The sequence below is a fragment of the Amphiura filiformis genome, chromosome 20 (genome assembly GCF_039555335.1).
Source record: "Amphiura filiformis chromosome 20, Afil_fr2py, whole genome shotgun sequence".
Classification (NCBI taxonomy): domain Eukaryota; kingdom Metazoa; phylum Echinodermata; class Ophiuroidea; order Amphilepidida; family Amphiuridae; genus Amphiura; species Amphiura filiformis.
The window spans coordinates 8,267,705-8,294,267 of record NC_092647.1 but is presented as its reverse complement, the minus strand read 5'-3'; the positions used below and the strand labels follow the sequence as shown (position 1 = coordinate 8,294,267).

At 34.8% G+C, this 26,563-nt stretch overlaps 1 protein-coding gene across 2 annotated transcripts in view; it reads left to right on the top strand.

Moving 5' to 3' along the window:
* LOC140141941 (uncharacterized) overlaps positions 1 to 26,563 on the top strand; it is a 144,479-nt gene that overhangs the window by 53,219 nt on the left and 64,697 nt on the right. The window lies entirely within an intron of this gene.

Below are 26,563 nucleotides of genomic sequence, written 5' to 3'. Positions count from 1 at the left end.
CGAGTGTGTAGTAAAAAAAAAAAAAAAATGCAAAATTAGTCACAAAATTGATCAGGGGTTGTAGTACTTGTGTAAACTCCTCAACAAAAGTTTGGAAAGTTTTTTCAAGCATCTGTATCTCAAAGTATTTGTGACATATTCATATCGTGTTGCATATCGATGGATAGCTACAATACTCTGCTTTACAATGACACCCCATTTAAAACAATAACATTTTTCACGGCTGAGTACACGCCTTGTGAATGTAATGGGGTCTCAAACAGAATTTGCCAAATTGGCCATTATTCTGTGATCAAACAACCCTAGCCATTAACCTCAATAGCGGGTGGAAAAACCACAGGCAGCCACAATAGTCAGGCACCTTCTCCTCGTGCTGCTCACCGACCTGGTTACACATTACTGTGAGATGGCATTCCATTCTTAAACAAAGATTCGTCGCAGGTTATTCAATGTGGTTGCATATGGGCTTCTCTGGCACGCACATCACGATCAAGCAGGTCCCACAAGTATTCAGACGGGTTGAGGTCTGGCCCCCGGGTCTGGCGTGATGGCATGCCATTTTGGCTCTACTCCCATGTTCTCAAGGTAGTCGTTGACTACCGTGGCTCTGTTCAATCAATCAATCAATCAAATCTTTATTTCATTCAAAATACAACAATACAATAACAGCAAAACAACACATTTGAATGAGGAGATGCTCAGAAGGCCAAAAAGGCCTGAACAAGCACCCCCTTAACCTTAGCCTAAGTTTCTTAATTTGTCTAATAAAATACAATTACATACATACAAACACCCCCCACCCCCCACCCTCTTCCATACATTCATGTAGAACGAACTAAGCAGGAAAAAAATGATGAATAAAGAACATGCAGAATATAAGTTTAAGACAAGATTTCATAACATATGCTCACGTATATCGCAAAAGAAAGCTGACATTTTGTGAATATAGTATAAATGCTAAGAGATCAGTTAATTTTAATCGATTTTTTGTTTTAAAAAGGAGAAAAATAAAAATAAGTAAATCAAAACTAAGAGGTATTAAGTGTACATTTCCATAAGGTTTGTTTTAATTTGGGATCTAAAGAGTTTTACTGATGTAGCCGTTTTGGCGCATCTGTCGATCGAATGCCATTTTCTTGGTCCGGCGGTTCTTATTGTTTTGTTAGCAAACTCTGTTTTTGTAAGACAGATCTTGTAATCTTCAGCGTTTCTTGTGTGATACCTGAGGTGATTCCTCTGCTCAACGAAATAACTATTGAAGGCCTTTGGTAACAGATTGGTATTATACTTGTACATGAAAGTGCTTAGTTCGAGATCATAACTATCATAAACATTAAGCAAATTGTAATTCTTGAAAATAGGGGCTGAGTGAATTAAAAAGTGACTATTCGATATCATTCTAAGGGCTTTTTTTGAATTTTGAAAATCTTTTCCAAATATTTGTGACAAGTATTTCCCCATGCTAAGATACCGTAGTTTATGTAAGGAAGTATTAAAGTACAATATAGTGAATACATTATTCGCTCGGGAACAAAATGTTTCAGTTGGTTTATTACACCAACACCTCTAGATATATTCTTTGAGATGTTGGTAATATGAAATTTCCAAGTTAGATTCTCATCAATTGTCACTCCAAGAAATTTGGTCTTATTCAACCTTTCCAGGATTACATTATCTAATATAATATTATTAGTAACATTGTACAATACGCGTGATGTTTTGTGATTTGTACCAAGCACCATATAATTAGTCTTGCTTGCATTCACTGATAGCTTATTAGCCTTAAACCAATTATTAACTTCTTTTAATTCATTGTTGATAAGATCGTATTTGGACACAATGTCCTTATGTGAATAAGTTATAGTAGTATCATCGGCAAACAAGACAAATTTTAGAATGGTGGAAGTATTTATGATATCATTAACATACAAAATGAACAATAATGGGCCTAGGATGGAGCCTTGAGGTACTCCACATATTATATCTTTATATTCAGATTTACAAGAATTGTAATACACATACTGTTTTCTATTATGTAAGTAATCTTTAAACCATTTTAAAACGTTTCCTCTAAAACCATAATGTTCCAGTTTATGTAATAAAATACTATGGTCGATAGTGTCAAAGGCTTTTGACAAATCTAAGAAAATCCCAACAGTTGTCTCATTGTTTTCGACAGCATTACTAATTTTGTCAATAAATTCCAAGATAGCCATATAGGTAGAATGTTTAGATCTAAAGCCAAATTGCTTATCATTTAGAATTTCATATTTATCAATGTAATGTATGCATCTGTTGAATACAAGCCTTTCAAGTATTTTTGAAAAGCATGGCAGGACAGAAACTGGACGATAGTTGGAGAAAACGTCTGGATTTTCTTTCTTATAAATGGGAATTACCTTTGCGATCTTTAACTCATTTGGTACTACACCAGCAGTAATAGACAGGTTGAATATGATAGTTAACGGAATCGATATTTCCTTTGCAATCCTTTTTACCACGTAATTACCAATAGTATCGTGACCAGCACTCTTGTTTTGATTAAATTTATGTATTATTTTTATAACGTCTTCATTAACAATTGGTTTCATGTACATGCTACTGCTTAATGGGCTCTTTAAATAATCACAGTACTTCTTGCCATTTGTTGTAATCTTGGAAGCTAATTTAGGTCCGATGTTAACAAAATATTCATTAAATTCATTTGAAATTTTCTGGGGATCTGACACCGTTTCGCTTTCATCATTTTTGAATTTAGCTTGCATATTTCTTTTGTTGTTACGTCCAATAATACTATTTATTGTTTTCCAAGTTTTTTGTAGATTGTGTTTAACAGATTCAAATTTCTTTTTATAATACTCTCTTTTTGATTTTCGTATTAACGTGTTTAACTTGTTTCTATATGTTTTGAATGACTCAAGCGTTTCATCACATGGCTTTTGTATATACCTCTTATACATCTTATTCTTAGTTTTTATACTTTTGAGAAGACCTCTACTTATCCAAGGAAATTTTGGTTCTTTTTATTATTACTCTTGCATTTGTCAAAGGCACACATTCATCATATACATTATTGAAAATATGTATAAACTTATTGTAACTATCATTTACATCTTCATTATCCAGTTCAGCATGCCAATTCACATTGGAAAGTTTTTGCTTCAAATTATTTATATTACAAGTATTATGATTCCTCTTATGGGGCGAACGGTGCCATCTTGGAGGATTACATTAGGTCCCAGATTGTGAAGATATGGGATTGCAGCTTGCGACATAGAATAATGTTCAATTTGGCAAATTCTGTTTGAGACTCCACTACATTCACAAGGCGTGTACTCAGCCGTGAAAAATGTTATTGTTTCAAATGGGGGTGTCATTGTAAAGCGGAGTATTGTAGCTGACCCATTCCATGTCAACTCCAGGGATGTGCACCGCAGCACCTCTTCAATTTTTTTTTTTTTTTTTGTGGTGGTAGATATTGATAAGAAAGTAAAATTCCGAAAATTTGAGCTTCATACTCTATTTCGTTTTCCCGTGGCATCATTTTGAAATTTATGGGGTCAGCTTAAAAATGTGTCGCAACGCGAAAGACAACGTTTGGAGGTCCATAAATGTATAAAGGGAACCATTTACAACTTTGAAAAGTATGTATTCTGGGGTACTTACTTGAGTAATGGAGAATGCAAATCTTACTGATGTGTTGAAGCCATCGAGTCCCAAAGCCAATATCTCTCAGAAATGTTGTCCAAGGACATATTTTCAACATACCTGAAGTTGATGGTGGATCAAAATGCCTGACATTGGTTTTCAGGGGGGTCAAAATGTACAAAAAATGTACAATTGGGGTTTTGCATGGGTAATATCTCAGCTAAAAATATTCTAATAGGCTCAATATTGGTTAAGAGTAATGTCCTACCAAAGGGCTCTGACTAGCAAAAAAAATGGACAGTAAAATTATTTTTACTTTTGGAGTTTTGACCCCCAAAGTTGGTCCCGGATGGACGAAGTTGCATTTTGAGGGCCCTATATCTTTTAAAGTAAAAGAGTTACAAGTTTTCTGATGCCAGATTTGAATTCTACACAAATAAGTACCCCAGGATACATACTTTTCCCAGGATACATACATTTATGGACCTCCAAACATCGTCTTTCGCGTTGCGACACATTTTTTACGCTGACCCCTCTAAATTTCAAATTGATGCCACGGGAAAACGAAATGGAGTATGAAGCTCAAATTTTCGGGATTTTACTTTCTCATCAATATCTACCACCACACACAAAAACAAAAAAAATGAAGAGGTGCTGCGGTGCACATCCCTGGAGTTGACATGGAATGGGCCAGCTATCCATTGATATGCAACACGATATGAATATGTCACAAATAATTTGAGATACAGATGCTTGGAAAAACTTTCCAAACTTTTGTTGAGGAGTTTATATTTGCCACTTTCGTCACAACCACTCACTTGACTTACTTTAATCAAAATTACATGAATTTTACATGATTATTTCGTTCTATATGAACATCATGAATGGTCTCTGAATGGGCATTTCATTACTAGGGCATTTTGAACACTACGGTTTGACCCCACAATATGTGATTTCGGTTTGAAAGAAAGAAACCACGTAGACGTTTAACTGTGGATGGGGCTCTAAAAAAAAAAATAAAACAAAAACTCTTAAATTTGACTGCAATTAAAGCACTTCAGGCACAGTGTATGTAAGTACACATTGGGTAATAAAAACGCTCAAAAGTAGAAATTGATATAAATTTATTTTAAGATTAATTTGGTTAAACATCAAAGTCTTCAGCGCTTTTGAAATACAAGATTCTTCTTTAAAGTACCCTTATTTTAAAAGAATCATATCCCTGTACTCTACATAAAGATTTGTTAAGATGTGCTAAATGCAAGCCGAGGACCAGATGTTAGTATGTAATAACAACATGTTCTTTATATCACACAAAGCTGAAGAAAACATATTGGCTTGGATAGACTACCAATGTAAATTGTAAGGAAGAATTTAAGTGCAATATCAGATATTTACTTAGTAGGGTTGGCCACGGTCAAAAAAATTTTTCTTGATGAGGTGAAAGGACTTTGGTTGGAGGTTACAAAAATGCATTTCAAAAATTCAGCTGAAGTCCGTTGCCATGGCAACGGCCCGATTTGAGTTTTTTACCATTTTCGCCTATTTTGGAGCTAAAAAAAGTGAAAATTTCCCTTAAAAGGACGCCTTGTTGCCTTAATATACAAGTTGGTATTTAAAAATAAATTATATCATAAAAAAGCCTTATCCTTGTTCTATCTACAAACGAAGTTGTGTTTAGAGATTTGTTTTCTAAATATCGATTTCGGGCCTGGCAACACTGCAAGTTTTTCAAATTTGAAAAATGCCATTTTTTACCAATTTTGGCGATACGAAAAATTAACTTTCGCGCTCACCTAGGATTTTGTCGATATGGTTATTGGTAGAACATACCTTGCCCCCAACATATCTAATAAGAACTGCTTGGGGAAATTTATTTCTCTAAGGAATGTGTTGCCAGAAAAACATACATTTTGTAAAAATTCAAATTTCATAAAAGGAACATTTGCTGCAATTTGCCCTAGATTTAGCACATGTGATGTAATGAGTTGTATCATAGAGTCACTTTATCATCATGGTCAACGATTCTGAATGTTTGGAAACAATAAATGAAGTTTAATTTTAATGCGGTGTTGCCAGATGCCCAAAATTATGAAAGCTAAATTACGCAAAATAGCCCAAATAGGTCAAGTTTTCATGTATGAATCTAGTCAATCCAGTCAAATCACAGTCTATTATTATAAATCATTTTATCATAATTTTCACCTGTTTTGAATGTTTGGAAACAAGAAAGTTCATCATACAGTGTTGCCAGATGCCAAAAATTAGAAAAGGTACAATTCTGGTTTACCCTGTGCACCCTGTGTTTTCAATACCATTTTTGGTTTACCGTGCGCACCCTATTTTCATATTTTTTTTTCCAATTTGCCCCGAATTTAGTACATGTGATGTAATTAATTGTATGTTGAGTCACATTATCACCATGGACAACTATTATCTATGTTTCGAAACTTTAACTTGCAGTGTTGCCAGATGCCTAAACTATGAAAAATAGGACAAGTTTTTATGTATGATAAACAATTTCTTTGATGATGCACCTAAAATACAATTAAATTATAATAAATTATGATATGACCCCTTAAACTATTTGTTTGGAGATTTGATACGGCGCCGAAGACTACAGCTGTGCCATAATAAAACTGAAACCCTGTTTCCAGACGAAAATTTGTATGTTGTTAGTGTTACAAGGAATTCAAAGTAATTTTATCATCAAGGGACCCACATAGAGGAATACGACATCGATCGTGAGCCAATCTGCATTCTGTTGATCAGAATGATCCGAAGATCAGAATGAAATTCTGAAACGACCATGACCAGATAGTTTTCTTAATTTCTTGGTAAACTTAAAATGTATTAAAACGCCAAATTGCAGTCACAAAATATATAATATTAGTAAATCACCAAAGCGAATGGTAACAAAGGTATGCGGAAACGAACTGCATTAACAATAACAAAGTATGTGCCCAAAGATTTGTCTTTGGCATGTCGCTTTTTGAAATATCACCAAAAATGTTAAATGTTGTAAAAACACCCCAAAATTTAGAACAAACACAAACCTTCCAAAATAAATACATATTCACACTCGGCGGCCCAGTCACTACCTGCTGCTGTGATTTGGGGGTAATTCGTTGCTTCCCCTCTTCAGATACCTGTACTTCAAGTATACCCCACGCCTTAAAGAAATTTGTGTATTAACACTTTGTAGGGTGTTAAATTAAATTGTAGTATAAGATGCATTGAGATTACAAGTAGATGGTGTGGCAGAATGGTGATGGACTGTAGACAGTGTAGGTTAGACCTGGTAAGAGTTATTGAAATGGCTCCACAGTATTCAACACTTCAGCGTGCTTTCATAGTGAAGAATTACTGGTTGACACGAAGCTATGGAGAAGTGCAGAGAAGATTTAGAAGACAGTTTCCAAGAGCATACAAACATGATTTAAAAACGTTTCAAAATGTTTCAAAATTTGATGCGGGCAGTTACAGAATGCATCTATCCCAGGTGTTAAGCTCATTTAAGATCATGAGGCTTCACCTCACACTGTCAGAGTCGTAAGGCAGAGACTTCGGGAACTATCTTTCTAAAAGTATACGTGTACAGCAATTTTATGTTATGTAGACTGAACTGAGATAATGATTGAGAACATGCATGCAATAAATAGTTCAAGCAGTGAAGCTATTCATCTTGTGCTGTGTAAGTAAAACAATGCTAAATTAAAAGAAATAACGGGCCCATGGTCAGAACCTGAATCCAGTCCAAAATCAAAACCACAAAAGGGTATAAATATAAAAGAAAATATCCGAAATATGTCTCACCTTGTGAAACTTATAAAAACCTGAGAAACGAAACATTTTATGATACATATATTATATATATCAAAACACTACTTTCTTCAACGTGTCTAAGGAAACTATACGTGTTTCCCAAAATATACTACTCTTTTCTTCGGAATTAGAATAGTATATAGTATAGCTTTATATGGTCATGTTGAAGAAATCTAATACTACTCATATCTCTCGAAACTTAGTAGTATTACTTCAGACATGCATATAAAATTGTCTTTATTTAAATAAACCATCTAAATATTTCAGGCTTTAAAGCCTATTTTGTTTCGAAATCTTTCAAAACATTCAAATTCTTTCCAAATTTCCAAAACAATCTTCTACTCAACCAATTGAACACTTCGCTGTCTTTTAGTAACAATGTCTGCGTCAGCAGACTAAAAATTGTAAATTAACACTAAAAACAGCAAGGCCGCAGGGCCGACAGGCCCGAGGCCGGCGACTCCCATACGACGACTAAACACTCCAAGTGAGTTTCTTTTATATAGGCCCCGCAGGGCTAGAAAGATCGGTAAACCGCTAAAGCCCTAATGCAATCTCTCGCCTCTAGAGCTGTTACAAAGTTCCCACTCATAACGGTAATCAACTTGATTTTATCCAATTTAGGACATTCTGAAAACCGTTGCTAGAAAGCATACAGCTAGCAAGACGTGTTTTGCCAGCTGTATGCAGGCTGTTAAGCAATGAACACGTTTCTGGAATCTTTTCCTTCGTCAGTTGCACTGTATATGTAGGTCTAGATTTTTCTTATGACCCATGCTTAGAATTCAACATAAATAAATTCGACATGTCGAATCTATGTACCTTTTCTGTACATTAATAAAAGACCAAGTATAACAGTACAAATATCCATCTCGGATCTCTCGTACGTGCGAAAGCTATTGTAAGCTTAAAATATTTATATACGACTACCATCTCTGGTCTGTCGTACCATATTAAAAGCCTACATGCATAAAACGTGGCCTATAAACACTTCGCTTGTTTCGTTTTTATAAGTTTCACAAGGTGAGACATATTTCGGATATTTTCTTTTATATTTTTACCCCTTTATGGTTTTGATTTTGGACTGGATTCAGGTTCTGACCAAGGACCCGTTATTCTTTTAACACAAGAAAGTGTTTTGATATATATAATATATGTATCATAAAAATGTTTCGTTTTTATAAGTTTCACAAGGTGAGACATATTTCGGATATTTTCTTTTATATTTTTACCCCTTTATGGTTTTGATTTTGGACTGGATTCAGGTTCTGACCAAGGACCCGTTATTCTTTTAATCTTCGCTTAAATGACTGTAGCTCCCAGATGCATCAACCTATTATCTTCAGATTATTGGAACAATAAGTTAACATATTCCCCTTTCTATCTGTTTTAGCAATTTTATATTTTTGATATATTTTTGAAAATGTCACATATCCCGGTACCAACCATTTTGATACACCCTGTACATCAAGAATGTCTTGTTAAACTCAAAATTATGTTCTGGGAACACTTTTTGATCAATACCTGGTCATATAATCATGATAATGGAACACTGGTAAAGAGTGTATGTGTATTGATAAGTTATGATTGGCCAATTCCTTTTCCAACTTTTCAGCAATATCTGAAATGAAAATGAAACTTGGCGATACTGAGGACTTAAAATTATAATTTTGTTTGTAAACATGTTTACTGGAAAGTTTATGTCAATGTTAAAGTGGTTAAGTAAAGTACAAGGTTTAAAAAGCTCTGAGAGTGTATGGCATGTATGGTGTATTTTTTACAAAATCCTCCTATGTCTGCTAGTATTTGGCATCCGGCAACACTATGTTAAACATTCACAACTGACAAACAGATAGGTTAACATGGTTAAAGGGGTCATATCGAAATTTATTATAATTTAATTGTATTTTAGATGCATCATCAAAGAAATTGTTTATCATACATAAAAACTTCTCATATTTTTTTTATAGTTTAGGTATCTGGCAACACTGCATTAAAATTAAAGTTTCGAAACATAGAGAATAGTTGTCCATGATGATAATGTGACTCTACATACAATTCATTACATCACATGTAATAAATTGGGGCAAATTAGAAAAAAAACATTTTATGAAAATATGGTGCCCAGGGTTAACCAGAATTTTACCTATCTTTTCTACTTTTTGGCATCTGGCAACACTGTATGATGAACTTTTTTGTTTCCAAACATTTAGAACAGGTAAAAATTATGATAACATGATTTATAATAATAGACCGTGATTTAACTGGATTGACTAGATTCATACATGAAAACTTTACCTATTTGGGCTATTTTGCGTAATGTAGCTCTCATAATTTTGGACATCTAGCAACACCGCATTAAAATTAAACTTCATTTATTGTTTCCAAACATTCAGAATCGTTGACCATGATGACAAAATGACTCTACATACAACTCATTACATCACATGTGCTAAATCTAGGGCAAAATGCAGCAAATTTTCTTTTTAAATGAGAATTTTGAATTTTTACAAAATGTATGTTTTTCTGGCAACACCTTCCTTAGAGAAATAAATTTCCCCAAGCTGTTCTTATTAGATATGTTGGGGGTAAGGTATGTTCTACCAATAACCATAACGACAAAATCCTAGGTGAGCGCAAAAGTTAATTTTTCGTATCGCCAAAATCGGTAAAAAATGGCATTTTTCAAATTTGAAAAACTTGCAGTGTTGCCAGGTCCGAAATCGATATTTAAAAAAAGAATCTCCAAACACAACCTCGTTTGTAGATAGAACAAGGATAAGGCTTTTTATGATATAATTTATTTTAAAATACCAACTTGTATATTAAGGCAACAAGTCGCCCTTTTAAGGGCAATTTTCACTTTTTTAGCTCCAAAATAGGCGAAAATTGTAAAAAACACAAATCGGGCCGTTGCCATGGCAACGGACTTCAGCTGAATTTTCGAAATGCATTTTTGTAACCTCCCACCAAAGTCCTTTCACCTCAACAAGAAAAAAAATTTTGACCGTGGCCAACCCTACTAAATAAATATCTGATATTGCACTTAATACTTATCCGGCAAGCATTCTATAAATGGGACAAATCCTTTCAACGTGGTATTATGCTTGTTACTATTATTTGTTACATTCGTAATAACAAAATGATGTCAGTATGTGCCAAGCAATAAATTCATGTGAAGCTTTGAACCAAATGCAAGAAATGGGTAGCGAGGAGTGTAAGTAAGAATTAGATTGAAATTAAAAAAATATAAATGAAGGTTTATACGCCAGTGTGCGAAATAAGTTAAACTTATTTTCTTGGCTATTTTAGCTGAACTTAAATTGTATTCAATATTAATGGCAAAATAAGGAAATTCTTTTTACTCTTTCAGTGTTACAGTCACGGCATAGGTCTCCTTTTCTTTTAACCTGAGCCTTTTTAAAGGGTTGTGTTTTGTCATTTTTATCCACTTTTGAGTTTTTGTTTCTTTGATAACAGCCCTAGATAACTCAAGAAAGCCTACACAGGATGGCCTAAGGATGGCAGTGGCGTAGATATCTTTTTTGACACTGGGGGGGAGGTGGGTTGGGGGGGAATAAAGATCTTGAAGTATAGTGAATCCAGCACCAATTTCGCGCCAGAATAAGTTCATGTTGCAAATTTTGAAGCTAAACTGATGAAATATGATGCAAAAGTGGAATAAATGCGCGCTAAAATAGGCAAATATGAGGTTAATTTGGTCAGGAACCCATATTCAGGCGTCAATATTGGAGGGAGGGGATGATTGTATGGAGCATCCCCATGGCAAAATATTGGGGGGGATTTATCCCCCCTCGGATCTACGCCTATGGGGGATGGATTGAAACAGTTGTGGGTCTTTTTCAAACTAACTGAGAGATATATGTTCACATTGTCTAAAAACAAAAAACAAAAGACCGTATGTTCTGAATCTGAAGATTACAACGCAGAACCTGTCAATTACAGCAACATTGTGTACTTCAGTTACATAATAAATAAATAAATAAATAAATAAATAAATAAATAAATAAATAAATAAATAAATAAATAAATAAATAAATAAATAAATAAATAAATTATTTCACAACAAAACATCAATGATGGTCCAACTACGGTGACCAGTAATAATCGGTGTCTTGTTGAGGTGTGGTAAGCTTGTTAATCACTCGGAAGGGAAGGCGAGACCCCGCTTACATATACGGCGAGCCAAAATAAATGAATTTGTTTTAATCGTTTAATCATTTTCCAAAAGACAAAATGGAAATGCTAATGTATTATCTTGTAAGAGTGCTTTTTCATTTAATGACATACAATTTGAAAATTATGGTAAGGAACACTTGAGGTTTTGACTTTTAAAACCTACATTTTGGTCAAAAAATGTGCTTGGATAGGTAGTTTTCAACAAATTTTCCACATTCGCCTTGCTATAACATTGAATTGTGTTATCTGTTGACCTAGTGACGAAAACTGTTTTTAGGGGGAAGTGTTAGGTTTCGTTCTGATTGGATGAAGGGAACACTTGAGGTTTCGACAAAAACTAATTAAAGAGGCCCATTTTGTAGCTAGAAGCTTCACAGCTCCTACATTGCCATGCACTCAACCATGTAGTGTAATCAAAGACTGTGGTGGAGACATTCAATGCTTGTTGTTCTCTGCTTGGAAGCTCTTGGACGAAAATGTGTGCTCAGGTGTATCGAGGTGGAAACTGTGCGCATGACGGTTTATAAGAGAATCGTTTTTGTATAGAAATCTTTCCATAAGAGGCGGCGGATTGTTGTGGGTTTTCTACGACTACTTTCGTGGCCTGTAATGTACTGCATTTAGCATGTTTAGGTGTGTAAACACCCTTGGTTGAACAACTCATATGGCTCTTTTTGTGCAAACTAATTTATCCGAATCGTTGCGTTTTGTTGGGAGGGGGGGGGATAAAGGTAGATTGATTATTTCAATTCAATTATGTAGGACCCATTTTTAGAGACGCAATACTATCTAATTTGCATTATTCAATAGAGGTGTTCTTGGTGTCATTCAGTATACCCGTATTGTTTACGAACTCCATTTAAAACCTTGCATAATATATTCAGTTAGCGCTGATGGTGTATAAAATATGTTTAAATAATTTTCAGTTGATCGTTCGATCCAAATAATTAAAATATGAAAGCTGTACTTTGATGTACTTAATATAATGTGGCAAATGTTCAAGATTATCTTGACCTGACCATAATTATCGTGCCCTGTCCACATTACTTGATATAATCGACAGTTAACCAGACTTTGGACAAAAGAAATACAATGGATAATGCAACAACAGAAGATGGCTAGATGTATACAATGGTTACCATCCAGTAATGTCTTTGTGAATAATGAATATTATTAGACGTGACATGTTTATCGATATGTGTAGGTGTATTATTATCGATCTGATCTGGCCACGTTATAACCTTTGGCATTTTTCAAAGTCTTCAAAATGATTCTGGGCAAATTTGCAATGCACTGGTCTTCAATAGACGAACGTAAGGAAGGAAGGAAGACGGCAGCAACTTTCTTGCTACTAATCCAAAGTAGCCAGTGGTTACCATCCGGTGATTCTTCAGTATAAGTGACATACGTATTACTATTTTTATGTCTATAGTATCCGTCTATTGTGTATATTGTTACCAATATCCTTTGCGTGACGTAGCGGTGACGTTATACGTTATAGTCTAAAATACTCGCTTAAAGCGCTCTGACACAGAACTCAAAACTGTAGACACAAACATTGGAATTTATGACGCGTTTTGCTAATAATAATTTAAACTGACTATTTTGCCATTAAATTTGATGTCATAAATTCAGGTCAAAGCTCCCCCCCCAAAAAAAAAAAACGAAGGGTCATTAGTTCAAATCGTCCTCCAGAAGACATGCAAATGCATGGAGTACAAAAGCATCAATACCACTCTAATACGTGTTTGGTATTGTACGCCATGGATTTGCATGATGTCTTCTGGAGGACGATTTGAACTAATGCCCTTTCGTGCAATCGCCCTATACCTTGACAGCCGCCAGGCTACCTTAAAGAGAGGTGAGCTTAATTCTATTTAGGAGAGTGTATTGCAAATGGAACAGTGCTATTGAGTAAAAAGAATGAAAAATGCTTCATCGCTCGGTTTCGAACCAGGACCAAGAGGGCCAAAGGCAACTGATTACTGATATTGGATTATTGCATTCATCCATAAGAACGTCTCTAGTATAATTTGGTTTAGTTTTCATTGATACAAATTAGTAAACAGGATTTATTTTCAAATAATGAAAAAGAAACACGAGTCAGTGTAAATATAAAGGCAAATCCTGGGGGAGACTCTTTGTAGAACATAACATACCAGTCTATACGCAGGACAACCAATTCTTTAGAAATACATAGTCGCGCTAAAAGTCGATCAATACATGTTAAAATCAGCACAATTCAGAGATACACCTTTTTGCTATGAAATTAATTTTCTCGGTCAAATATAAAGCAATATTTTTTTCTTCAGTAATGTCAGTTAAAAACATAGTGCTTGGATATACATTTTTTTAAATCCTGGTGTTAAAATTCAAGCATCATATTTTGTCTTTTAGTGTGATATTTTTGATTTTTATAGGCCTTTAGTTCGCCCGCGAGCTTTTTACGGAATTAGTTTTTTAGCGTCTCAAACGTGGGTCTATTATTATAGTTTTGTCAGAATTTCCGTTTTTATTTTACCCTTTTTCCCTTCATGCTCCGAAAATGTCAAACTCAGTACTTTATCTCGAGAGCAACCAGCAGAAATAATCGATATTTCAATTGTTGTCAACCAGGTCCCTTTTCCATTGAAAACCAGGATTGCCTGACCAGCGATTTGGTAGCCCAAATCCCCAATTGGATGTTCTGGTAAATGAGGTGAATTTTGGAAATTTGCTCATTAAATGACTGAGTGAGCCTTGCATAACAAAAGAATTGGTTGTCCTGCGTATAGGGGTGGGTGCAGAGGTGTGTGATGTGGGTAGTGGGGTGTATGTAGGGATGGTAGGGGTGGTACTCAACACATTTTAACCATGACTTACAATGCAAGGCTCATTGTTGCCATAAATGATTTTTCCTTTAGGTCATTATAATAGGTTGTTATAAACTTCCATGTTTAACCTTGTATGTTTTTGGCTGCTTCATTATGACTTTCGGTGGGTTTAAGCAATTTCAAACAAACACAAACAAAAGGCACTATACCCAGTCAATTAAAACACTAGGTAATTTCTTTGCTATATTGAAGTTCTGGCAACACTGTAGCCAGGCCGGGCACCCAGAGATATCGATCCACAATGCTAGTATTAGCCTAAGATTTCACGCATGGATTTGAAAAAATTTCAGCTGGTAGTAAAAAATTATGGAATCAAAACGGAAATTCTGACAAAACTATGATATATCGCTCACGGTGATGTGCGTTAGAAAGTTGGGAAAAATCCTTATTTAGCGAACTATATTACTTTGAAAAGCTAAAAGGTTGATCCAAAAAAAAGGCTCGCGGGCAGAGTTGAAGCCTATCAAATCGAAAATCTTGCACTAAATGACTGAATTTCACGCCTAAGTTTAACACTAGGATTTGAAAAAAAATACAGTATCAAGCATTGCAGTTTTTCCTGACATTTACTGAAAAAATTAAAATTATTGCTTTTCATTTGGCCGAGAAAATTAATTTTACATTGAAAATGTGTAACTCAAAATTTTGCTCATTTCAACACCAAATTCGATCGTTTGTATTGCCTCATTTTATGACTGAGTGAGCCTTGCATAACAAAAGAATTGGTTGTCCTGCGTATAGACTGATACTATGATTTATAATACTAACGCGATCGATACTCATGATTCAGACAATACTATTTGAATATTCCGCGATGTATCTACATTCATGACATGTCGTGGAACATTTTAGGCCAGGCTATCAACAGTATTCACCGGGCAATATACGAGTTTCAAAAGTTCACTGATTCATTATATTTGTTAATGGCAAACCATTTGATACATATTTAAAGTTCAGCAACTATGTTTTAGAAAACTTGATTCTCACAATTGAATTATAACGTTACAAAAATAGAAAATGTGTTACTCACCAGCTGAGACGGCCCACCTCAGGACAATGTCATGGTTGCTGATATTTGTTGCTTGCTATGTCCGGTCAGTATGGTCATTATTATGTTGTTATCAGCAGTGTGTCTGATACCATTTCAATTGAAATGGGAAAGCATAAGATAGCTGACAATAAAACTTCATGTTAAAAAATACAACTTCATGTGTAAATAATAATAATAATAATAATAATAATAATAATAATAATAATAATAATAATAATAATAATAATAATAATAATAATAATAATAATACAACTACTACTACTAATAATAATAATAATAATAACAACAACAACAACAACATTAATAATAACACTAATAGTAATAATAATAATGAGAACAAATCAACATACGTATTGCAAATATTGTAAAAGAATTTTTCAACGTGGTAGCCTAGACCTTGGAAAACTGATATTGCTTCCGTATGTTGCTTATCTACTAGCCTATTGAGAGACACTTCTTATGTTGCCTGATCCAGAACTTCAGATTTTAAAATGTTATTCTATACTGATTGTTTGCTAAAAATAAACGACTGCATACGTTAACGCTTTCAAATAAATACGTGTGTCTTTTCTTATGCTAGTCATATTAAACTATGAATGTACTTAAAATAAGAAAAGTTTAAAAAGTAAACGCAAAGAAAATTTTAAACATACGTTAAGCATGTTAAGCATCAAATCCTATTTGTTGTTAATTGAAAATTGGAAATAGCAGAAAATGTCCAGAATTAGCAGAAAATGAGATTACGAACAAATGTTCACAAAATGTTTTGGACACATTATTACATTGTATGAGGCGACAGATGGACAATGATGAATGGTTCCACTAAATCGGCGGAAGCTATTCGTCTTTCATACCATACTTACCTTAAAGTTCATGTCATCGAATCGATAATGACAAATGTCATACGTATACTTGTAATTTATCATACATTTACAAATTATAAATTAAAATAAGCTTTTAACATTAAAAAATTAAAAAAGCCTATTGTATTAAAATATCCATTCTATGAATTATTTAAATAGCAATTTATTTAGCCTGGTATAATCATGGAGAGTAAGTTGGATATGAGCTTCATTAATTTGCTAGGCTGTGCAATTTTCTATATTATATGAAAAAAATTAATTTTCGTTATGCTTCAAGCATGGGTGAGTTTTGTTATGAATGTTAACCTTGCTCGATGATATGACTGTCATGTCATGATTGTTTAACTACGGGCAGTATACATAGGTCTGGATCGATCAATTGGTGAAAGGTTTTAGCTTAGTTTTTGCAACTTGAGATAATAATAATAAAGCATTGATTTATAGTGCGCTACGCACAGGCATAACGCCTAGACGTTTGATCCAGAAGCCTCAGCACACTGTGCAGGTTGTCGCTGACCATTACGGCCCCACATCATTCCATAAACCATTTAACATTCCATAAACCATTTAATTCCCTTATGCCCTAGACAGTAAGGCCAGGTATTGCCTTTGCCGGAACATTTGTTGATAATTTGCCCCATACTCCCACAACAGTGACATATAAAAAAAGGAAGGTTTTTATTTCAAACTCTAATGGTGACCTAATCAGCGCCAATATTGCAACATTGAAACAAACAACTAAACAAACATCCAATCCAACCCAACCCCATCCCCCAGTAGGCAATGGGGATAAAGTGCCTTGCCAAAGGACACAACACGTTGGCACGAGCGGGGCTCGAACTCGCAACCTATGGATTATGAGTCGGGCGCCTTATCCACTCGGCCACACGTGCTCCCACTGACCAACTCCTATTTGACCAACTATTGCGATTTGACTTAAAATCCACTTGAAAAGAACTTCCCCCAACCTTAAAATTTGATATGATGTATATTATTGGAAATCAGCATCCAAAATTTACTTAACACACCTCAAGATCATACTGTATCTTGGGTATGGTTCAATCTTTTCTAGAGCTGTTTTTGTATGGTACCTGAGGATTGAACATTGAGATTGCCACTTGTATCTGTGTATTCGTTGCTTTAAGGTGGTACTACACCCCCTCATAAATATTGTGACTAATTTTGAATTTTTCTCCAAAAAATAACTGCACATTGGTAGCAAAAGTTATGTATATTATATGGACAAGGAATCCAATTACTTCACTGAAATTTCAGTGATTCAAGACAAGTGGTTCATTAGGAAATGAGGTATATTCTAGCGGTACCTCTTTTCTTATCATAAATAATGTACCGTTTGTCTTGAGTCACTGAAATTCCCGTAACTGGATTCCTTGCCCCTATAATATACATAACTTTTGTTACCAGTGTGTTATTATTTTTTTGAGAAAAAAGTGCAAAATAGTCACAAATTTATCAAGGGATGTAGTACCACCTTAAGACAGCTGTATTTAAAAAAATTTATTTTACCACAAGACACCATATGCAGGTTTAGAGAAAACATTTAATAATAATGAAAGACATGTATTAAAATCGCACTAATGTATGCAAATGCTGTGTAAGTGTAATGTGAGTGGCTTTGCACAGCACTTCACTAAGGAACTGCAACAACCGAAAGGACACGAAGAGCAACAAAATGAACAACATTAGCTACACAATTGTGCAAATTCAACTTAAAGAGTGACCTGAATTCCATTCGTGTCACATTGCTTAAACTTAGCAACTCGTTCATTTTCTACAATTATTTTAACGTAATTCTGTGGTAAAACATAAAATAAAGTAGGAAACAACATCACTTATGTCCTGAAAATTGTTGTGACAGCATTCGATTACAAACAACTTGAATAGTAGGTTAGTGTGACAGCCAATGTGGGAGTAAAGCTGAACGTTGAGAGAAAAGTTGCTAGCGGTAAGCGATTGTGTTTCAGCCAGTGAAACATGTAACCGTGTATAAATAAAGTGAATGAATGAATGAATGAGTGAGCTAGTTTGTATAGTACTTTGTAACACAATGTGAAACAAGGCATTTTAGTAGTTAGGGTTTAATCACCAGTCGTTCGTGACCATAACGTACATTTAGCTTTAATGTTTATAGTGTTTATTTAAGTTTAACGCTCAAAGAAATTTCGATTCTAAAAACCTGATTTGCCTGACACATAATGTTATGTGGTAAATCTGTTGAAAACTACCTATCCAAACACATTTTTTGACCAAAATGTAGATTTTAAGAGTCAAAACCTCAAGTGTTCCTTACAATAGGTGTTAAATGTTATGTCATTAAATGAAAAAGCACACTTATATTGTCCATACACAAGAGCCACTAGAATGAGCAATGGCAAATTCTCTTTAAATTGCATATCTTAGTTACTATTTTCGCCTGTTTTGTCATACGGTTGTAAATTCAATGAACTATGACTTTGTTAAAAGAGCGCTTACAAATTGATATGGCAGCAACGAATATATGGACTGGGCGTACTCTTTCCTGAATGCATTATGATTATTTAAAGGGGTTTCAGAGATTTGCTGTATGCAATATTTTGTCTAACTATCAACAATAATGGTAGGCATAAAATATCATGAAAGTAAATTAAATTAAACTTCAACACTACTTGTTTATTTTCGCTTACCGGGAGCGCTTTCGAGGAACTTCCTCGTCATCTGCCGATGTTGTTGGCTCTGATGAATTTCTTGGAAACGGCTAGAGACCAACCTGATCATGTGACATCACACTGGATGACGTCACAGAAGTCGGAAAAGTCCTGCCCCTGGTGCCGCTGGGTTTGATCAGGTTGTCCCCACAGGATCCAATTCCAATCCTGTGTCTCAGTTAAGTGAAGGTCCTTGTTTCTTGATCTGGATGGCTTCCAGGACCCTCCTGGAAAAGTCTTTTGTTTCTTTCTCCAGTACTTTCACATTGTCCCAGTCTATTTGGTGCGTGTTCTTACTAGCTTTTACATGTTCTTTACGGCTTATTTGGAGCCAGCTACTTTTGACTTGTGTTCCTCATAACAGATGAGATATGAGGAATCAGAGTCATTGTACTGTCCATACGAACACCAATAATGATCAATTATGAACCGAAGTAATAAAAGTAGGTTGATCATTTTTTATCAGATTGCAATCACGTTTCTCATTTTGTCTACTATATTGTATCACATCCATATGATTGTTCCAATTAAAACTACGCAAATCTGAGTTTTGAAGAGTTTTTTAGAATGTTCTGAATTAGCAAATCACCAATAATTCCATTAACATTAACCGGGTTTTTATTGACATACAAAGCCATTGTATATAGAGGCCCTGCATTCTTTATCGATTGGCTCCAAACAAAGGATTTGAACCGGTGTCCTTCACCGTAGTTATGGCGGAGTGCAGTCCATTCAATCAAATGTTGTCATCAACCTATTTGATCGTAGTGCAGGGTTATGTGTGTGAGACGAACTGTCACGGTAGATTGCAATCATGCTTTTGTTGAATGCATTTGAGTAGTCCGCCATATTTACGGGATGATACGTCACATGCAAGGCCTCTATTAAGCATCTGAAAACAAAGACAAAGACAAGTGTGTGGTTAGCTCCTGCTAGTTATTGGTATAAAGTGGGTGTTTTCAATATTAAACCCTAAATGCTGTCACTAGGATGTCATAATCTTATCCAAGTTTCATCAAATTTATGCGCAATATGCACGTCATTGTATTGATAGTAATTTCGATTAAACATCATGCAAAGGTGTGACATGTTTCCTATATTTAGGATGATTTAAGACTTCGAATCACTATAATTTAAAAAGAGGCAAGTATAAAAACGCAAGGGGTTGTTGAAAGCTGCCGAACCTCTATTGTATTTAATTCTTTATAAAACTACTGCAATAATATACCAAGTTCGTTAATTATCCCTTAAATTATAAATACACTGATGTATACTTTTAGTGTAACAATTATTCCCGTTGGTAAATTGAAATTCCCGAAGGATTTCTTCCTAATTATTTCAAAACAAAGCCATAGAATTATTTGTTATAACAAATCCATGTAATTATTATACGATTAGAGAGTATAATCATGATAACATTGAACTGGGGCATGACACGCAAAGCCATGCCGCTGTCCTTCGGGTGTTATTGTCAGCATCAGCCTTAGCTTCGAGCATTGAAATGATACTTCCTCTAGTTTCTAGAGAAGAAAATGAGAAAAAAAGATACAGAAGAAGAAGAAAATAAAAACATTGCAGGATATTCTTGACTCCAACAAGAGATATGGGTTAAAAATATGAACAGAAACACTGGCTAGGTTATACGATTAGTTATTAGTAAAATGCCAAGCCATCATTGGAGGAGGATGTTTCGATTGACAGCCTCCAATCTATAATATCAACATTGTATTTTCCATCACAATTTATTTATTCATTAAAATAGATGGATAATAGATTTAAAAAAATAGATAATAAAACCGATAACACTTTAATTAATCTGCTCAAATATATTCATAAACATCATATACTATTATATTCTGTACCAATATAAGATATTGGTCTCCTCAATCCAGTGATACTAAAATAAGTACAAATACCCCATATAATATCGGACTGACGTCATAATGTGAACGAACCCTCGTAAATTGGGAAATTCTGGATATATGTAAAAGTATAGAAAAAATTGATTTTCGGCTAAAAATTCTATAAACATGCGATTTAACCTAAATATGACAGGAAATGAGTGTTTCAACCAAACTACCAAGTAAAAAGTCGATATCTGTTACAATAACTTTACATGATGAAAATCGTGCATTTTACTGTTGGGCCTCAGCAGCCCCTCTCTATGGTCCTTTGTGATGGTCGCCAGCTAAGGTGCTGCGGTAAAAATTGTATCACTAAAATGAGTGCAAAGAATGGATCTATGCGCGATTCGTTTAAGTCATTTGGGCGTAAACAGACGTATTATTTATGCCGGGTGAAAACCTTACGGGGTGGAGTGTTATATACATAATTTTGTCAGTCATATTGAAAGAGGTTCTAAACATGAAATACAATTAGTTTGAAATGTAGTTTAAGGTCATATTATGTGAAGAAATCAGTTCTACATCCTGGAAATATATAAACTATATCAAGGAGGGTTATCTTTAAATCCACTAAAATCTTAAAGAATATTTCGATAAAGTACTATATGCTCAAGGAGATTATTGTTACAGCAGCACACATTTGAGAATGTACAAAATTGTATCTTAGAATTCCATAATATGACACATAAATGGCGAGGCCAATGACCACAGCTGCAGGGCTTTGATTGACAGAAAATATTGTAATTAAATGTATTAATTTCCATGCTTTGTTCCAAGTTTGGTTTATCTTTATTTACGGTTGTCAAAAACAAAGGAAAATAAAAAATGTCACATTTTTGTTCTGTTTACATAAGGTTTGTCTAAGGGGAAGATGTCACAATTCTTAAACTATTCTCTACCATCAATAATACAATCTTAAGGGCTTGCTAAGGTACATCTCCATCTCCAGAGGGAGGTTGTTTGCAACAGAGAAATAATTCATTGGTAGAACACCTGCGCGGTCATTCTGTGAATGTGATACTAGGGAAAATCACTTTCCCAGCAAACAAAAATGTTTTTAAAAACGTTTGAAACAAGTTATATTTTGGGTTTTGGTTTAGATAAAAACGTTTTACTTTAAATGTCGGGTTATACAAAGGTCGTGGAAACGTTTGTATGAAAACAAACTACAGCAATATTTTTTAAATGTCTTCAAAATGTTATTGTAAAATAATTTTTGCAAACATTTTTGCTAGATATTAACACTTAAATAACATTATGTTATATCACTGTATATGGTTTTTCACCAAGTGTCCGAAAAGGTATTCACCGCCGAATTATTGGGGCTAATCGTATAGGGTCACGGTTTGTGCTCATTTTATCCAAAATTTAAATGACCTAAATATAACATCTCACTTATAGGGATGAAATCAAAACTCGACTGGCGGTTGACCGCCGGTTCCGTCCGGTTGCTATTGTTCTAAACAATGGGAACCGGACGGAACTGAAACGGAACCGGTGGTCAACCGCCGGTCGACTTTTGATTTCATCCCTCAGGGAATATGGTAGACTAACAAACTACAAGACTGAGTGTGAATCCTCTCCTACAAAACTAGGTTATAACAAAGTTTGTATAAATTTAAATGCAGTTCTATGGGCTGTTTGGTTGTTCATTTTTGGTCAATGTTTGGTGCATGCTTTGTTTTCATGATGATTTCGCAATATTGCGGGGGTGCACTTACATTGTGATTTCTTAGTGATGTCATGTGTGTTACAAACTTCCATTCACTGAAACTAAAAACCCGACGGAATGTTAACATTGGTCCTAAAGAAAACGACGTACATGCAGAACATGTAGTTGGATTGGTTTGTTTTATATCGCGTTCATTGGGGGGGGGGGGATCGGGGCTGAGATAATACCCACCCAACTCTTCATGGCATTTAGCTACATATGATTACAACTAATTTACTAACTTACCATCAATATCGCAAAACAGATTGGTAGAGTATTTGCGAAGTAATGAAAACGGATTTATAGAATACCGTATAATATTTAACTTTTTTTATATGAAGGATTTAAACAATTTGTTGTTGTCTTTCACTATTATTTATTTGAGTTAATGTCTAGAGTAATCTCCCTTTAGTTAGTAACCATGGTAACGTTATCAGTTTGACTAAAGAGCTAGTTATAGATTTAAAGGACATAAACTATACGTTAATATGTAATAATAGAAAGTCGTGATTCAAAACATTCTCTTTCTTTTTCTTTAGAAAATTTGATAATGTTATAAACCTTTTGATTTCTTTCCTTTATGGTAGTACCCGATAATAAACAGTACAGTGTTGATATAGATAATAAACGCAAACAATATTCAACGAATATGTCACTCAGGGCACAACTAGCCTCAAGCTAGCACATAATGTTGCAAAATACCTGAAAACTAGATCAGTGATATACACCGAAAGGCAACTTATGTATTGACTGGTATTTGACCTGCTACCACCAAATGAGCGTAAAGTCGCAAGTTGCTAGTTTCGACCAAAGTATTTCGACATACTCCGCACATTTGTATAACACAGTACACTGCAAAAACTCCGATGTTAGTCTTATTCGCAGACTTCAAAAGTGGATCATAAACATGACTCAGATTGTATACCCCTCGTCTCTGTTCATCACTCCTCGCCCCTCCTCCTGATCTGAAATGACTCTTTGATCCATCGTGCTTTCTTGCCACGCTCTCTCTCTCTCTCTCTCTCTCTCTCTCTCTCTCTCTCTATTTCTCTAAATATCTCTAAGTAAGACTAACATCACTACACACAGAAAAATCGGACCTTCATTATGTAAAAAAATACCAAGTATAATGATGTTGTGTATAATTTCGACAATTTTTTACACAGGTTAAGTAAAATTTCATCAAAATGTTTTACCAGTTGTTATGTAATTTTAAAATGCACCTATTCGAAAGGCAAAACATACATTGGCCAGATATTTTGCCGAGTTTATGTAGTTTTACCTATTTCAGGTAAGAATATAGCGCCGACCGAAAGCAATCATGGCGGACACGACGTGTATGTGATCGTGTAGCGCATGCCTCCTGAAACATCATTCAAATAGGTAGGTTTCGAAGTCATAAGTTGGAACCAAACTGGAGATTCGTTCGATAAGCTCATGTATGAATATCTTTGAGACATTAAAAATGGCTATTTATGGGTTCATTTACTAGATTTATCAACATTGGAATTGACATTGCAGCGTACGTATTGCCGCGATCATGATTAGGGACGCACCATTAGATATTATCGGGGGGGCTAGGGAGTTTTTTTTAAAAAAAAGTTTTGCCTGACTGATGCGTAAAAAAAAAAAAAAAAATTGTGCCTCACTGATGAGTAAAAAAAAAGAATTTTTGCCTCATTGATGAGCAAAAAAAAAAATTTCTCCTTCCCAGCTCTGTATAAAGGTATACATTAAAATTGAAAAAAGACAACTTCGCCGCCAAAGTCGGCGGCAAAAAAAATTTGCCTCCAAAGGCAGCGAAAAAAAAAAATTTCGCCGCCTTCGAAAACAAAAAAAAAATTCTGCCTGACCCAAACTCCCTAGCCCCCCCAATAATATCTAATGGTGCGTCCCTTACGTGCTACAACATTCATTACAGTACGATACTGTACGTACTGTATACTGCGCCCGGACACTGCGTGTATGGTATAGCAATGTGTGTGTTGAGATAGATAGCGATGTAATACGGTGTAGACGTGATAATGCATTGAAATGACTTTGGTAGGTAGTCCTACAGTACCAAATATGGGAATTAGTAGGCTTGAAGCATTTCAGTGGCTTAGTGTATTATTATAGCATTGTATGCATGTAATACATGCGAGAGAGAAATGCTTTACAAATTACATTGAACATTCACTAGATAGCGGGTTGAACTGATAAAAAGGAAAACAAAAACAAAATAAAATATTTCATGCATGAAATTGTATTGTTGAACGAATCTGACAGTTGACCAAGATCTGATGACTTCAAATCTATCATGAATTATGTTTCAGCATAAAATAAAACAGAAAGAAAGAAAGAAAGCCCCAATCCTACCTAATAATGAAGTATTTTTTTGCTTAACTGGTATGTTTTTTTACAAATTCAAGGTTGTGTAAAAAATACCTATTTGTTATGGGGTTCATATCAGGAGGGTGAAAGTGCATAGGAACAATGCCGAAAACTACGTCACGCTATTGTTCGACCTAGACTACATCATTTTTAACGCATGCGTGTTCGTTAATACAGCTTTAGCCTCCTCCACCTTCGCAACACGGTACGTGGAATGTCTGGAATCACACTGACGGCGGAGGAGAATACTAGCTGGTCAGACAGTTTAATTTTATCAAGCATATAATACCTGAACAATCACCGTCATTTGATCGATTTACTACAGAATATAATTGATTATTCAAAATATAATTTTAATATTGTAAACCTGTTAACTTCTATATTTGTGTACTAAAGTATAAGGACACGTGAATAAAATCATGTCGAAGACAAAATGGCCGCTAATCCGCCTATTGTCTAGACCTAGGATACATATTTCAACAGAGGGCAGCAGTCTAGGATGCCTATCCCTTTGTCTATTATTCCTGTTCATATGCTACATAAATGTTATGTATGTTTTACATAAGTTGTGTAAAAACTACATAACAATTATGTAGTAAAATACCTAATAGCCGAGGTAAAAAATTATACATAAAAGTTATGTAAATAGCCATAGTATTTTTTTACTTATCTGCTATGTTATTTTTACATAATTCATGGTTATGTAAAAAATACCTATTTGTTTGGGAGTTCATATGCTACCTAATGTTATGTATATTTTTTACATAACCTGTGTAAACAATTTTCTGTGTGTACCGGAAGTGACATAACTTCCCGCCAGTCCCGCCTAATACAAAATTAGAAAAAAAAAAGACTATTAACAGTATTTACTACTATATAGTAAAGAAATGATGGGTACTGCACTTTAAGCGTGGAAAACACCCGAGGGGGGGGGGGCACTTCAATTTGAAATGGATATAGGTGTAGGGCTGGCACTTTCGCACTAAGGGGCATCCGGTGAGAGCAAAATGTAAAAAATATGGGGTCATTGGGTGAGAGCATGATTTTTGGCATTCGGTGAGAGCAAAATGTAAAAAATATGGGCCCGGGGGTAATTGGGTGAGAACATGACCTTTTTTAAAATGGAATCTTTGGGTGAGAACCAAAATAGTGCCTCAGAAACCTCGAAAATCAAATAAGTAACAAAATCAGTGATAAATGAAAGTTGCTGTTCAAATTGAACTTGTAAGGGTCTTTGGGTGACAGATCAAATGGAAAAATAGGGGTCTTCGGGTGACAGAGCATGTGTTCGTAAAAAATATGGGGTCTTTGGGTGACAGCGATGCTGAAAAAGGGGTCTTAACAGCCCTACATACGCGTCACCTCCAAAGTTGGAGTGCCCCCAGGGAGAAAACAGATATTAGACAATGT